The sequence below is a fragment of the Podarcis filfolensis genome (assembly GCF_964270895.1).
Source record: "Podarcis filfolensis genome assembly, chromosome: 6".
NCBI lineage: Eukaryota > Metazoa > Chordata > Lepidosauria > Squamata > Lacertidae > Podarcis > Podarcis filfolensis.
The window spans coordinates 66,329,777-66,345,997 of NC_139609.1; the positions used below are offsets into that span (position 1 = coordinate 66,329,777).

At 41.2% G+C, this 16,221-nt stretch overlaps 1 protein-coding gene across 4 annotated transcripts in view; it reads right to left on the reverse strand.

Annotated features, from left to right (window-relative positions):
- NGF (nerve growth factor) overlaps nucleotides 1-16,221 on the reverse strand; it is a 54,777-nt gene that overhangs the window by 5,253 nt on the left and 33,303 nt on the right. Inside the window, exon 1 of one of the 4 annotated variants that reach the window (XM_083617613.1) lies at nucleotides 2,434-2,491. The exons of the other annotated variants lie outside the window; for them this stretch is intronic. The gene's annotated coding sequence lies outside the window, so the exon portion shown is untranslated. Of the gene's footprint in view, nucleotides 1-2,433; nucleotides 2,492-16,221 lie in introns of those variants that run through there. 4 annotated transcript variants of the gene reach the window in all.

The following is a 16,221-nucleotide window of genomic DNA, read 5'->3' on the forward strand; positions in this document are numbered from 1 at the left end:
TGCTTCTTTTAGCATTTCTTTTAGCATTTGCCATAATACCAACAACCCATCCAAGTCACTTACGCTGATTGACTACCAACTTAATCTCACAATGCAGGACACTTCCAGAGTGTTGCTATTTTTGGGTGGGATTCAATCACATACTGGCAAACTCAGTTTGTGCAATAAAAATTTATTTAGAGGTCTTATGCAACAAACTTTCTTCCCCCCAAATATTGGACCGCTTGCATGGGAAATGTACAATGGGGAAAATGACTGGAAAGTGTAGGATAATGTTTGCATGATACAATGTCATCTAAGCACACTGCAAATGAATCAGGATGAATGCTCAATTATCAGATCAGCCGGAACCCAGACCCCAGACTCCAATCTAGGCTTTCCTGCCTATGACATACAGTAAGAGTGCTTAGAGGTGCTTCCTTACATTCTGAATGGCTCTTGCATTTCAGTAAAATATCTACATTGGCATTTAGAGCTGCATGTTTATTAAGGTGAGGCAAGACCAGTATGCAGCAGGTCAAAGAGTTACAAATTAAATCAAAGAATGAATGCAAAGTATGAGAATTCTCAGCAAAGAGGCAAGCAAGCTCTTTTTCTCTTCCTCTTGACCCTCAGCCCACTCTATTATGTATTTAGCAAAGCAGGGTTAAATTCTCTCCCTGGCATCCTCTCTAGCATCAGCAGCAATATAAAAGACTGGACATAAGGAATTTTTCCAGACTATTTTCTGTCCTCTTCCTGTTGTTAAAATAGCAAATTATTTAAGTGCACAAGCTTTCATCACATTTAATATTCAAGTTTGTATTTATTTCAACTGACAATCACAGCTCAATTATCTCCAACAAACTTTTGGGGAATGTCCCGTTGTTTTCAATGTGCATTTTTGCCATTTGTTTTAATATGCCCTCTGACTGTGTGGTACTATAAACAATATTTTGGAAGGGACACTGTGAAAAAGGCACTTGAGCAGTGGTGGGTGGGTTTGAGTTTACTGAGAAGGGGCACAAAACTGGTTAGATGGGCAGAGAGGCATAGGGATCCATGTCTTTATATTGAGAAAGAAGCTGAGTGAACACAAAAGGGCACTTTATTGATGGGGAATTTTGAGTTCTGGTAGGGCATTTCCCCATCCTAAAAAATGCCCTGCAGCTTCAAGTTTGAGGGGATGCCTCAGGCTTCTCCCTGCTGGCCAGAGTCTAGGTGACTCCTCATCATGGCAAAGTGGAACTTTTCCAGGATAACTGACAATGTAAGAGCTGTCACTTCCCAAAATGTGTGACTTAAGTCACCTGCATCACTCTTTTATAGCAAGGTTGGAACAGGCATGATATCCAGAATAAGGAGCAGCAGTGTATTAAGTGTACTGAAAAAAGGCAGGTAATGGCAGACACATCATTCACAATGCTTATTGAATCTGTGGAGCCAACTACACAGCAGGAAATTCTTGAAGCAAGTTGCTAAGGGTAAATGTTAACAGTAGACTGCTTAGCTTTTCCTATTGAAAACAGCCAACAGTTACACTGCAGGGGGTTGTCAGGTCTTACTTCTCTGTATGAGGTACTCAGCTCACACGAAGAAAATATAGGTACTGAACCAAAAGAGCCCAATTAACAAATGAAGACAGGAATAAGCCATGTCTTTACATCTCAGCTGGGCTTTCCTTTAAGTTCAAGAAGGCTTCCTACCATGTGCCTGACAACTGTTTACTGGTTTGGGGCTTTTTTTGTTTTGTTTTGTAAGGTCATTTTATTTTTAAAGAAACTGGTGCTGAAAATTTAAGAGTAAAAGGAAGGAATCTACTTAAAAACAAATGTGCTGAGCTTGCTGGTCTCATGTGCTGAGTAGTCAACCTCCCCAGCAGAAGTGGGTTGCTTCATGGAGCTGCAGCCACTAAACTAGTTTCCTAGCAGGTGGATCATTGCTGCTTACCAGGCAGGAGAGAGATGGGAGTGAGATGGTGGGGACATTGCAGTGGTGCAAATGCACCTGTGGAGCCAACCCAGTGCTCCTGCCAGTGTGTTTGCACCATGACGACCTCTTCATAGCCTTGCCCCTCCTCCTCTCAGTAAGCAATAACCAACTTACTTCCAGGGAAGCTGGCATAGTGGTTCCGGCTCATCCAACAAGTTGCTTCTACTCCTGACCTGCTTTCAATTAACGCCCAGGGGAAGAAATTGTGAGATAACTTGTCACATGGGGCTTTTTCAGATCGGATCAGGAATGGCAGGGGAGCAGAATGTTGGAGAAACCTTTAACTGGAGGAAAAACCACAAACCACCCATGGCTACCTTGCAATTAAAAAGTAGGTCCAGTTCTTTGCCCACTAAATTTATAAAGTGCCATGTGAATGAAGCAGAAAAATGGAAGCCTCCGTCACACAGGCGAAGCAAACTTTTAAGTAGGCAAGAGGATAGGTTTCAGTACAGCACTAACCTGTACATTCTTCTGACTACTATGTTCTTCCTCCTCCTCCCTTGGGAAACTAAGCTTAGGAGGATGTGGGTAGTCCCTTATATCTAACTGGGTGTTGGCCAGAAAGTTGCTCCACCAGCAAGATCGTTACTGGAACCAGCTGGCATACTGCACCCAATCTTAGTTCTGTATCTGTCACAATTGCCTGCGCAGAAAGAAGAGACTGAGACTGACAAGACAGGGGCACTGTGGGTTGGTGGTTCTTGAGTTCCTAAAGTTTGTTTATTTCTTATTTTGGATAGGATTAGTTTTACTTCACCCCCAAAGGTGCACTCCTCCATCGTCTCCCGAGACATGCATCACCTTGAAGGAGCAGATGCACAGCCTTGAGGTGCTCTGTTGCTTGTGACTCAAGTGACTTCAGTGGCCCAAAGCACCTTTCACCAACTTTGGTTGTATAACCAGCTGCAGCCTTTGCTGGATAGGGAGAGCCTGGCTTCAATGATCCATGATCTAGTAAAGTCCAGGTTAGACTACTGTGGTGCGTTATATGTGGCACTGCCCTTGAAATTGATTTGGAAGCTTCAACTAATACAGAATTCAGCTGCTAGCATTTACTGGTTTTCCTAGATACAGCCATATTACATCAGTCCTGACAGAACTATATTGGCACCTTGTTTGCTAACAAGCCAAACTCAATGTACTGGGTCTTAATGTAATGCCCTAAATATCCTGCTCTCGCAAAGAATCTCCTCCTGTATCTGATAGCAGTTGCTTGGCCACAATCATCCCAGAATATGAAAAAGAAGAAGCCCCCCGCTAAAGAAGATAAAGATCGGTAAAATAAATTAATGGACTATGCAGCAATGATTAATCAAATAGAAACTCAAGAAAATAAAAGGACAATAATTTGAAAAATGAAAAATATTTATTGCATATTTTCAAAGCATTGTGTATAATATTATACGTTAGCAGGATTTCCAAAAACACTTATAATATGATAAGGTATAAAATTGGGAATTATTATGAATTGAAGATATTATGGGCATGCATGAACAAATGTAAAACAAAAGAACCAAGAAGGGGGAGTAGAGGGAAGTCAAGGGATTTTGGAAATCCCATGCATGGGAGTTGTTATGTGATGTTTGTTTGTTATTGTAAAAATTAATAAAATAGTATAATAGATAGATAGGCAGGCAGGCAGGCAGGCAGACAGACAGACAGACAGACAGACAGACAGACAGACAGACAGACATCTTGCTCTGCCATGACTTGGAAGTGGTAGTGATTATCAAAAGCTTTCCAAGCCTATATCAGGTATGGGGCTATGCAAAGCTGATCAGGGCTGTGTGCAACTCCCAGTGGGCCCTGCTGCCTCAGTTATGGAAACTGGCCATCAGAGTCATCTTCAGGCTGCCATCTTAACATTTTCTTTTGAGTATTTTTATCTCCTTGGGCATGCTGTATGCAATCTTTAAAAGACACCATAACAAATGTTGTAGCTGCATACTCCTGTGTGGCTGTGGAGGAGGAGGAGCTGTAGGGGAGTCTTCCTCAGTCTGAAGATGCTGGGAAAGCCATGCTTTTCATTTGACTAGCCATTTTATGCTATAGTATTTTTAAAACGTATTTAAATAGTTGTGTTCCTCTAAATCTTATTGTACTGTTTATGTTTCATATTATATCTATAGATCGTATACTGCCCTAAAATCCATTTTTGGATGAAGGTGCAGCTTACAAATTTCTGAAATAAAGTAGATAAATAGATAGGTTGTTGTACCCAATGTTCTGGAATTCAATTTTCATCAATGAGAATTGTTTCAGAACAAAAGCTGGCTGCTGTTCTCTTCCCACAAAACAGAAAAACCTCATGCCACACAGAATGTACAAAATTACATTCTTTGTAGGACTATCCTATTAAAACAATGGTTTTGCTCTAGGTCCACCACTTTAAGCAATGATAACCACAGAGCTACTATTACGGGTTTATGCCAAAAATAATTTCATTGGATTTCCAAGCACTGCCACCCTAAGAAAACAGAGCCTCTATTTCAACTGGCGGCTTGTTATAACCACAAGAAAAAAGTTCCACTTTCAGCAGTTTTTTTCAATGTTCTTTTCGTCTATATTTTCTGGATTCACCGTGAAGGCTAAATCCAGTAAATGAAGCAGTGTCAAGCAAACGATGCTAAGGATAAAATCTGTCAGTGTTTCCATTGTCAGTCCAATTCTCAGGGATTAACATCATTCGCTGAAATGAAATCTTTCTTTGCAAGTTGTCAATCCAGATATAAATGATTTCCCCTGCTTGCTATTTGAACTAGTTGAAATCCATTTAGTTTAATAGCAAGCAGCTATATGCTTCCACCTCCAAAAGGTTTGCTCTCTTTGCTCATGCAGAGGACACAACCAGAAAAGGGTCACAAAAATTAGGTCAGGGAAAACCAAAACCGGAAGACCACTAAAAATAAAACCCAACTGCCTTTATGGAATACTATTCCATATTTTATGCTGCACTGTACACGTGATCACAGTATGTGTTTTCTCCAAGATGAATGCCAGTACATAACATTTATGTCAAATCCTTTGAATTCTCTATTTCTCTGAGCATTAGATGGTAGTTGTTAAGGATAATCAGCCTCAGTGGACCTCAGTGATGGTAAACTTAAGTAAGAGTGGTATCTTGAGTGCTTCTGCAATTACACATTATAGTCCTATGCTGTTAAATTCTGCCAAAAAATAAAGTAAATAGAAGGGTAATTCTCTTATATCCATGCCAATGAAAGTAGGTTTGTCTAGTATCTCGCAGAAGTAGGCTCTTAGATTTCCCTTACTTGCTTACCCCCTCAGACACACACACGATGCAAAATTCGTGAGTGGATTGAAATTGCTACACTGATTTTCACTTTTGAGAGAGAAGTTTTTACTATGCCAGAACACAATTTCTAGGCATGCTTGCTGAACTATGCACAGCTCAAGAAGAAAAGTGAGGCCCCATATCAAGTCACTAAATTGGTAACCCACCAGTTTGTAAGCCAAGAATTTTTGCCTTTTGCCTCTACTTTAGCTATCGGTACTTGCTGCATTCATAATAATTCATCATTCAGAGCAGAGTTCAATGTGGATTAATAGGTTGACTCTATCATAAAATGGAATGTGTTTTATTTACTATAATTACCTGTGTAGCTCATTGCAACACCTCCAACTTCCCCATAAACACTGTGCTAATTGACTATTGTATAAATTGTATTTGTCCTTGCAATGCCTGTTTACACTTTTACAATACAAGTATTTCTTTACATCCAAGTGCTTCACATATATTTGTCAGTCCCTATGCAGTGGTTATCCTTTATTATAATTCCATTATTAATCTTCCTATGTCCCCCCCCCCTTTAGTTGTTCACTTTTATAGGTTGAGGCCGGAGCTTTGCTGGCATCCAGTCTACATTTCCTTTCTTCTTTTTGGTTTTCAGAATCCCAGTTTTGCTTTTAGATCATTCAATAAAATGTAAATAGCTATTGAAGGATATGACAAAATAACCTCTGTCATGGCTCTGACTGGCTGTAGTACATGAAAAAAGAATAATTGGTGAAGAGGAGCAGGACTCTTACTGCAATTGCTCTGACGTTATGGCACAACCTGCTGAATGAGACAGAAAATTGTACTTTTCTGGTGGCTTTTGCAAATGGACACAAAGTCTACCTCATCCAGGAGTCCTACAGCTGTGGAAAGGGTGTTTTGGTCCTATCGTACTGCTGCTAGAAAGCGCATTGTTATTTCAAATGTTCATTTTTTATTACAGTTGATGGTTTATTTGCTAGATATTGCCTCAAGCCCTGAAGAGACAGCATACAAATGTGATATTGCCTCAAGCCGTGAAGAAACAGCATACAAATGTTTAGATTTATTTATTTATTTACACACACACACACACACACACACACACACACACCAACCCACCCTTTGGTATCTGACAAAATGTCAACAACATGGTTAGCTGTAATAAAGACTGAGCTATCAAGGGTTGTTTGAAGCTCATATTCAAAGTGGATCCATCTACCCTTTCATTAACTCAGTAGCAAAGGTCAGGGGGGAGATGAAAACCTGCTATCCTAAATTTCCTCGATACACATATAATTACATTTCAAAAACAAAAAAAGCTCACAATCTTCTAGTGTTTCGTGTTTCTGGTTCCATTTGACCATGACATCATGAACAAAGGACAGCTCTCCACCCAGGGAATTGGCTCTGGGGTTAACAAGAGCTCCATAGAACCCATCTGCCTCAAGAGACTCCGTTTATTTGAGTAAGAGAATCCTTGAGATTAAGAGCAGATTTCTTTTTTTCCCACACCTATAGAATGAAGGAAACCAGGCGCTCTCTCCCTCACCACTAACCCCATGCAATTTAGATATTTAAGACTCAAAGGAACATGAATTCATACAATTCCCAGCAGAAACTGCAAACGCCCTCCCTCTCTGTACTGACTTTCTTGTTTCAATTATAGCCAATGCCCAGAGCTTAGTCACCCATTTTGGGGAAAGAAAAATCGGTGTAACTTCTTAATAAAGAGTGTGCTGGCACCCCCAAGCCAGCCATATCATGCAGAATTCAAGTGCTGAAAGAACTCCAATTCAACTATGTTGAAAAATCTAGCTTTGGACTTCCATGTTATGATCTCAGGCTTAATACTGTTGAAGTTAACACAGTTCAGGTTTCTGCCTCTTCCTGGGTTAGTTATTTCTAAAGGTGAAGGAGAATTTTGGTCTGTTTTTTTGCAATGGACCAGCCCAGTTTTTAAGCCTTCAACTTGCTTGCACATTATAAAACAACTATCAGTCAAATTACTATTTTTTTCCAGATTTTGTGATGCATTCAGTATGAAAAATGCACAAACTTGTGCATTTTTTTTTGTAAAGAGTACAAACAAGAACATGCATCTTAACAGAAGAATGTGTATAAAATGTTTACAATTTAAATATAAATTAATGTACTCTTCAAAATATCTGCAAAACAGCAGGCCAGAACAGACCTATGACTGAGCACCAATGAAACTGACGTAGAATTGAAATGGGTTTGTTTGTCCATCCCTAGATACTTCCCTTTTTCGATCTTCAATTTTCCAAGGTAGATATGCCTATTGATGCTGTAGAAAATATATAGTGGAAATGAAAAACTATATCTCAAATTATGTGTTTACTACTATGTAACATCTCCCACTCAGTAAAATATAATGTTACACAAAACATACTGTTATCATCTTTATGATCAGTTTGAATTAGATAATCTGTTTTACTTTTCTAATGTTGCTTTCAGATTGTTGGTAGGAGACTAGATTTAGGCTCCAAATATACAGTGGTACCTTGGGTTACATACACTTCAGGTTACATACGCTTCAGGTTAGACTCCGCTAACCCAGAAATAGTGCCTCGGGTTAAGAACTTTGCTTCAGGATGAGAACAGAAATCGTGCTCCAGCGGCGCAGCAGCAGTGGGAGGCCCCATTAGCTAAAGTGGTGCTTCAGGTTAAGAACAGTTTCAGGTTAAGAACGGACCTCCGGAACGAATTAAGTACTTAACCCAAGGAACCACTGTACTGAAGTTGTGTATAGGAGAGATGAGCTGAACAAAGGGACCAAGTCTTGTATACCCTTTCAAAAGTGTTATTATTTTCAGAGAGATACTGGGGGCATTTGAAAGGGAAACAAAATGTATTTACAGGGGCATCTCTATTGCCTCAGCAACTGCAACGATGCTCTCTGTTTTGCCAAGCTTGTGGTGTGGCAATGAATCTACCAAACAGAACATTGGCTATGGAATGCAGTTGAATGAACACTGATATATAGAGCTGAGAATAGTAAAGGTAAAGGTACCCCTGCCCGTACGGGCCAGTCTTGACAGACTCTAGGGTTGTGCGCTCATCTCACTCTAGAGGCCGGGAGCCAGCGCTGTCCGCAGACACTTCCGGGTCACATGGCCAGCGTGACGAAGCTGCTCCGGCGAACCGGCACCAGAGCAGCACACGGAAACGCCGTTTACCTTCCCGCTATAAAGCGGTACCTATTTATCTACTTGCACTTAAGGGTGCTTTTGAACTGCTAGGTGGGCAGGAGCTGGGACCGAACGACGGGAGCTCTCCCCGCCGCGGGGATTCGAACCGCTGACCATGCGATCGGCAAGTCCTAGGCGCTGAGGTTTAACCCACAGCGCCACCCGCATCCCTAGAGCTGAGAATGGATTCTGACAATTAGTGCTATAAGTAGGATGTGTACTTGAATGTGCATTCCAATGCACATTCAATGACAATAGCTTCTCTTTTGCACTCACTGGTGTCAGCAGATATATGACTACATGATGTGCTCATACTCACTATATGTGATCATATTCACCATGACCAGCTAAAATCATGCACTGGGGGAGAAAGAACCAGCACAGTTAATTTTTTTTAAAGGTGACACCAGAACAGAAGCAGAATGAGAGCAATGGTTTTGAACAGACATGAAAAACCACATGAAAAAGTTGAAAGCAAAGCTTTGGAGAATACTTTTTTACTCCTTGTAAATGTTAAAGAATGAAAATTCAGCATTGCTCTGATGGCTGACCTTTCGAGTGAAAGAATCTCTCCCACTTTCTTCCCTCTCCTTTTTGCTTCTAGCTGAAAAATCATAGATATCTGCATTTAGATTCATGCATATGCATTCAAAATGTAGCACAGTTGACTTTTTGCAGGGTTCTGATTATGTGATATGAATGCTGATAAACTGCTATTTCCTATGCAAACATGAGTTCTAAAATGTTCCTGTTAATAACCCTGAAAGAGCCAAAATGTGCTCCAACTATTAACAACTCATAATTCTCACTGTGCCTGGCTGGAATGTTTTCCCACTTATCCACATTTCCCTTGTGAGCTGGATACTCTGTTTCCCTTTTGAGGTCTTACTCCTTTCATTTTGCAGCTCTGTTAAAAAGGTGATTTCATTGCTTTGTCATTGCTCATAATTTGAAACATAAAAGACTAGGAAACTATATTAAAACCTGAGTTGTATCATCAGTAATTGCAGCCACACTGTTGGGGTTGCACAGTTCTCAGCACAAAATGAAAGCTAAGGTCTTGAGTTTATATAAGGACACTCCTGAAATCGCAAATGTAATTAATGATACAGCCCCTAGTTTGCATAAGCATCACCCATGGGAATCTGGCAAATATTTATTGGAAACAAATGAAGGGGAATCTTCCAACAGCATCTGTATCTCCTTTCTCCTACATTGTATATTATACCAGCAATTCTCCCTTGCTTCTAATTAACAGAGATAGCCACATAGCATGTGTATTTATACGGTTTCCTCTGTTGAAAGAGAGCCTTTTCATTTTTTTAAATTCAGTGATGTGCCATTTCCTCCCACCCATGCTGAATATGCTGGTTGCAGTATTTAAAATCTCCAGGAAGACACTTTTAAGAGTAGACTCAAGTATCTTAAGGTTGGAGCACTTCTGTTACTCAACTCTTCATTTTTGTATTCCCATTGAACTCAACGGGACTTACTTCTGAGGATTGCACTGTTGACTAATCATTAAGTTCCACTGAACATAATGGAAGTAACTTCAGGTTAAATATGTAGGATTGTGCTATAAAACACATTACAAAGCACATCACTGAAGGATCAGAGTTTTTGGAACGTATGTCAGCAAACAAAATGCATGGAGCTAAATTATATGTTACTGAAGTTGCTTATTTATTTTAAAAATTCACAAAATACATTGGGCTTATGAAGTAGTAAGTGCACTTCCTTAGGTATAAATTACACAGATGGCGTTGAGTGTTTCCACAATTAATGCTCCCTCAATGAGAGTTGAGACAACAAGCCCTGCCAGAGTCTATAGACTTCAGAGATTTTATCACCAAGCACAGTGAAATGGAGTCAGATTATAAACAGACCGGAGCCAACACCATAGTAACAAACTTGAGAACAATGCCTATTTAACAATGAAATGTGTGTTAAAGCATCTGCTTACAATTCTCTTGCATGGGTGTTGGAAAAAGGCTGCTTGCTTCCTCTTTAATGAACCCAAGGGACTACATTATGAACTCCCTGAGATTCTGGTGCTCAATAAAGGTTCAGCCAAGTATATGGATCAGGGATACGGAGATATATACACACATTTTTTTGAAATAAATTGAGGAACTGTGCTTGCACAGGTGTAGAAGGTCCTACATTATTTCTGCCATTGCTTAGGGTGTGTGGTTAGAGTAACTGAGGGGAGGGGTGTACAGAATATTGATGAGTACTATTGTGTAAGTATGCCCATGTGTATGTACAGACAAGATAGCAATTCCTGGTTTAGGTAAAACTTAAACCATGAGGACACTTAGTTCAGCACTGAGCTAAGCCATGGCTTAGAATGCTATATATCTGGATCTGGGCTTATGATTTAGCTCAGTCTGGGCAAACTGAACTGTGAGCTATAAGTTATGGTTTGTCTGGAGAGTACAAAAGCACAAGTCTGGATTTGAACATGGTAAGCCAGACCATGGCCTAACTCAGCTCAGCCCAGCTCAGCAGCAAAGTGATCAGCGAGAAACAAAGTGGCTGTGATCTGTTTTCTGGGATCTCCCCTCACCCTGTTTGCTCTAGGCCATGGCTTGCCTTAGTGTAACATGCAAACTGGGTCAATAGTTTAAAGTTTAAATGTGAAGATACTGACAGTAACAGACTCTTGCAATTTTTGCTGGCTGCAATGGACTAGCAAGGTCACCTCTCCGGAAATATCTCTTCTATGCATAGTAGCTGGACTGCTGCAAATATATAGGCCAAAATCAAGCATTTGGACAGGATGCATAAATTATAGGGGTGAATTTCAAAGGCCTGAATGAGTCACCTACAGCACAATCCTAACCATGCTTACTCAGAAGTAAGTCTTACTGATTTCAACAGGGCTTACTCTCAGGTAAGTGAGATAAGGATTGCAGCCTTAGTTGGCAGTTGTATCTCTGTTCATCTAGTAAACAGCATCACGTGACTCTGTCTTAATATCTACTTTATCTTTGCTCTGAGATGAGATAAAACCACATTCCTTCCTTCTAAGGTTTATAGGGCAACAATGAATTTAAATTTATGGTCATATATTCTGTAGTCCCTCTTGTGCTTAGCTGTACAGCTAAAGATGCACATAGCTATATATGTGCTGAGCTATGCAACATGCTGCTCTTTTACCAAGGTGGTCCCAGTGCCACTGCTGTAAAGTGTTTCTACAAGAATGTGTTATTTATTTAGAACAACACAGCACAGCAGCAAGGGCGGGTGCATTTTTCTGCTTTACAGATTGCTGGGTGTGGATAATTAAGATATTAAGCATTCCGCCTCTACATTTCCAGCACCCAGCCCAGACAGACTCTATAGCAAGAATAGCGGGTGACCTGATTGGCAGACAGTGTGCTCTGTTTCTGAGAATCATATTGAAAATCAGGCTCCAAGCATTGATGGGACTTTGGTGGCATTGGAAGCCAAGTTCATCTGGTGAGAAAATGATGGTAAAGAGAATCAGCCTTAAGGGGAATCTCATAAAAGTGAGCAGTAAAAAAGGAGAATGTTGATTCTGGAAACCCCAGCGCTGTGAAACAGTGCTGCTAAGAAACAAAGACAGGCTTCCAATACCCATTAATAATGTTTCTAAATTTTATGGTCACACAACACACACACACACACACATAGAGAGAGAGAGAGAGCGAGAGCGCGCGCTAGATAGCTAAAAAGAGTATACACATTTCTAATGACCAGCAACTGTATTTGGCACCCCATCACCTCCAGGGCACTACCATTCTGTTAATGGTCTGCCACAGGGCCAAGCAGTTGTCTTTGACAATCCCAAGTGCTAACAGGGTGACACAGCCACTGCTGAGCTACTCTGACAGAAGAGATAGTGCAATCCAAATTCGATACCCAAGACAAAAATGACCTCCGCAGAACAAACAGTTCTAAAATTAGCACTGTTAAGGCCCAGCATGCCAGGGGGCCTATCAAAACAGTGAAAGGGAATGAGTTAATGGCCACATTCCAGACCTGCAGAAAATGCCTCCTTACACCAAGAGCCGAGGGCTTGTGTACAATTCTTCAGGCAAGAAGAGAAATGCACCTGCAGTACTGGAGGGATAGGGTACATCTAAGGAGCTGGGCATGAAGCCAGGTAGTTTTGGCAACCACACAGAAGTAAAGGAAACAGGGAGAGAAACAATTCTTCTATTCTGGATTCCAGATAGCTGTATGGTCACAAGCACATGGAGTAAGTATATGAAAGGCATGAAAACAAACACAAACAATCTGCTAGCAAAACTAGTTAGGAAGATGATTCAGTCTAGATAACTAGTATTTTGCATTGCTGGGAGCACTTAAGCTTTGGTAAAAGTTCAAAAATACCTTGATTTTTTTAAAAGCGAATTAAAAAGACATGATTCAACAATACCAATGTATCCTCAGGCCAGATTATGTCTGTATCTCTTGTAACGAGAGTTGTTCTCTCTGTGACTGCAAGATTTGTTGCGATCTGCCCTGTGTAAGTATCTCCTCCAATATTTAAAATAAATCACTCGGTGCCATATTATACTAGTGGAAAACGCATGGATTTTATGATCGCCTGAGCAGTAGGTTGAATTGAGAGGTTTATCAGCCATTCTGACCCCAGTACAGACAAGGCACTGCAGGACACATGGTCAAAAGTCAGTTTAGGTCAAGAACCATGTGGGCTGGCCTGAAAGTGAGGGTCATCAAAATGTGTGCTGCCTGAGCTCTGAATATAAGGAGGTCACTTAAGGTCAAACTGAGTAAGCAAAAGCTGCAGCATTATACTACAGCATCCCAAAGGAGTGATAGGTCATCTAGAGAAAACATGGGAAGAGTGATCAAATCAGATCCAGGGATGAAGGAGCTTCAGGCTGCTCCACAAGGTCTTATTCAGACAAGCATGCATATTCTTAGACATGTTGCTGAACTCCAGCTTCCAGCAGCCCCAGCTAGCATGGCCAAGAGAGAGGTATAATGGGAGGTTGTAGTCCATCAGAATATAGAGCCACAGGTTCCCCACCTGTGCATTAAATCATTATGTTTCTGTATTCACTCATATCTGTGCAGGGCTAAAAAGAATACTTCTAACTATATCCCATTTTTAAACTGCCTGGATAACTTGCAGCTGTGGTGAGGAACGTCAAATCTGATAACATGCCTTGTCCTCATTGTACTGAGGCCAAGGAGTCACTGAACTATTATCGCACATGGACAAAAGCCACTCAGTTCAAAAAGGTGAGGGCAAATCCCATGAATCATCAGGGTGGAGCTGAGGTTGTGGTAACATGGGTATTATTTCTAACCAGGCTCCTTCTATGACCATATAAAAAAAAATTAATTATACAATTATAAAACTTGCAGGGAATGAGTTAAATTAAATTAAAATAGGACTTCTGGGTTAGCGCCATCGGCAATGGCGGAGTTCCTCTGACCGGGAGGAACCCGCTCCGCAGAAACTGGGTCTTGCTGCCGCGGCGAAGGCGGAGACCCTTCAAAAACCCCAGGCGGATGAAGCCTGGGGACTTGGGATCCGGCTGACACCAGGAGTGCCTCACCTACTCGTAAGGAAACCCCTTCTTTGGGGCTTCGTAGCGACGTGGGGTGAGCAGCGCGGTGTTTTGGATCAATCGCTACTTTTGTGGAGTGAAGCCGCATAGCCGTTGCCGGAGAGTGCTGACTTTTTCCTGTGGACAATTGGACTCTAAAACAAGTACCTGTGAGTAGGAACGGAAAATTGGATTAAAAAAATACCTTAATTTGGCAGCGAAGCGGGAAGGTCTAAAACAGGAAGTCAACCTTCCCGCTTTTTGTAAACAGACTGAAGCAAAAACCTTTCAAGCTAATTAGCCTGGAAAGTCTATATAAAGCTCGAGATTCCTGTCATTTATAATCATCTAAACCCCCTGGAAGTGAGAGTAAAGGGGGTGAACTTTGACTGTTTAAATTTGGAGAGGGAGTAAAGAAAATTACGTTTTCCACCGTCTCTGATCTGGGAACGGGGTATCAGAGACAGAATTTCTCTGAGAGGTTCGTCGACCCTGAATGGAAACTTATGACAGATAGTAAAAGAAGAGAAACAAATTGAATCCAATGTTGCCTTCTGCATCTTAGAGAAACAAAATATTTGAAAGCACTTGAATATTGGAAAAATGAAAGTAACCTTTCTTGGTTGGATTTGCTACAAAAAAATGGATACAAATAGAATTTGTCTCCTCTAGAGGGAGCCTGTTAAATTGTTGCGGCAGTCCACTGAGGGAGCTAACAGCTGTCAGATTAAGATAGTGGGAAAGAGTCCTTTAACCTTCAAAGATGTGCTGGGAGGAAGCGCTGGTGAGGGCCCTCTGCAAAACAAGCGCCTTGCTGGAACAGATGCATAAAAAATTGACAGAATGAATGAAATGGCTGATATGATGCAGGAGAAGAAGGACTGGGAGACTGCAGTGGTCTGTAAAGGTGATTTAACAGACGACACTGACATAGAAACTACCCAGGGTTTTTCTCAGGAACCTATTTCGCCTAGACAAGAGCAAGAACAGATGATAATGGGAAAAGATTTAATCCAAGAAACTCAAATGGAGGGATTTGAAGCCCTGCAGGAGCACAAACCATTGCTTTCGAAGACATCAGGAGTATGCAAGGGGGATTTGAGAGTCGAGGAGGCCCTGGTTATTGGAGGGACTTTGAAATATTTTGTAAAATATTTCTTGGATCAGGTTGATGGCTGTGGGGAGTGGGACTGGGGGGAACGGGATGGCTGGAGGAGAGGAAGTGGAGATAATTTTGTGTTGGAACCCCCCAGAGACTTACTCCTCATTGAGAAAGGAAAGAAATTAAGGAAGAGACTAGCTAAAGACAAGGGAAAGTGCAAAATCAAACAAGAAGAAGAAGATTTGCAGAAGGGGCATGGAAGAGACTTGAGAGCCTCGGATGTAAGACTGCCAGGTTGATGGACTAGATGGTATGGTCAATAAGGACTGATTTATCCCGAGACCAGGGAAAAGGGGCGCTGGATGAAAATTGGATGAATGTTTATAAAGGGAAAATTTTATTTTGGGAATTAGTGTAAAATTAAGGAATGTTAGGAAAAATGCTGGAATGAAACTATTTGGCTTTAGTAGAAAGCCAGGTTTAAGGTGCTGGTTTTAACCTTTAAAGCCCTATACGGCCTTGGACCCTCGTACCTACGGGACCGCCTCTCCTGGTATGCCCCACAGAGAAACTTACGGTCTTCAAAAAAAATATCTTGAAGGTCCCAGGCCACAGAGAAGTTAGGCTGGCCTCAACTAGAGCCAGGGCTTTTTCGGCTGTGGCTCCGACCTGGTGGAACACTCTGTCACAAGAGACTAGGGCCCTGCAGGACTTGACATCTTTCCGCAGGGCCTGCAAGACAGAGCTGTTCCGCCAGGCCTTTGGCCAGGGCACAGCCTGACTCCCTCCCTCGGCAATCTTCGCGGAGCTCTGGCCCAATAGTGGCCAGTGGCTTGAACTTAATTAATTTTATAATGAATGATTTTAGAGCGTTGTTTGTGTTGTACTTTTGTATTGTTTTATTGTTGTTAGCCGCCCTGAGCCCAGCTTCGGCTGGGGAGGGCGGGATATAAATAAAATTTATTATTTATTATTATTATTAAAAGATTTAAGGAGTTATGTAAATAAGTATTAAGTTTTTAAGTGTTAAAGTACTTTATGGTAAGATAAGGTTAAATAAGTTAAGGTAAATTGAATAACAAAATATGGTGAAAGATGGTAAGG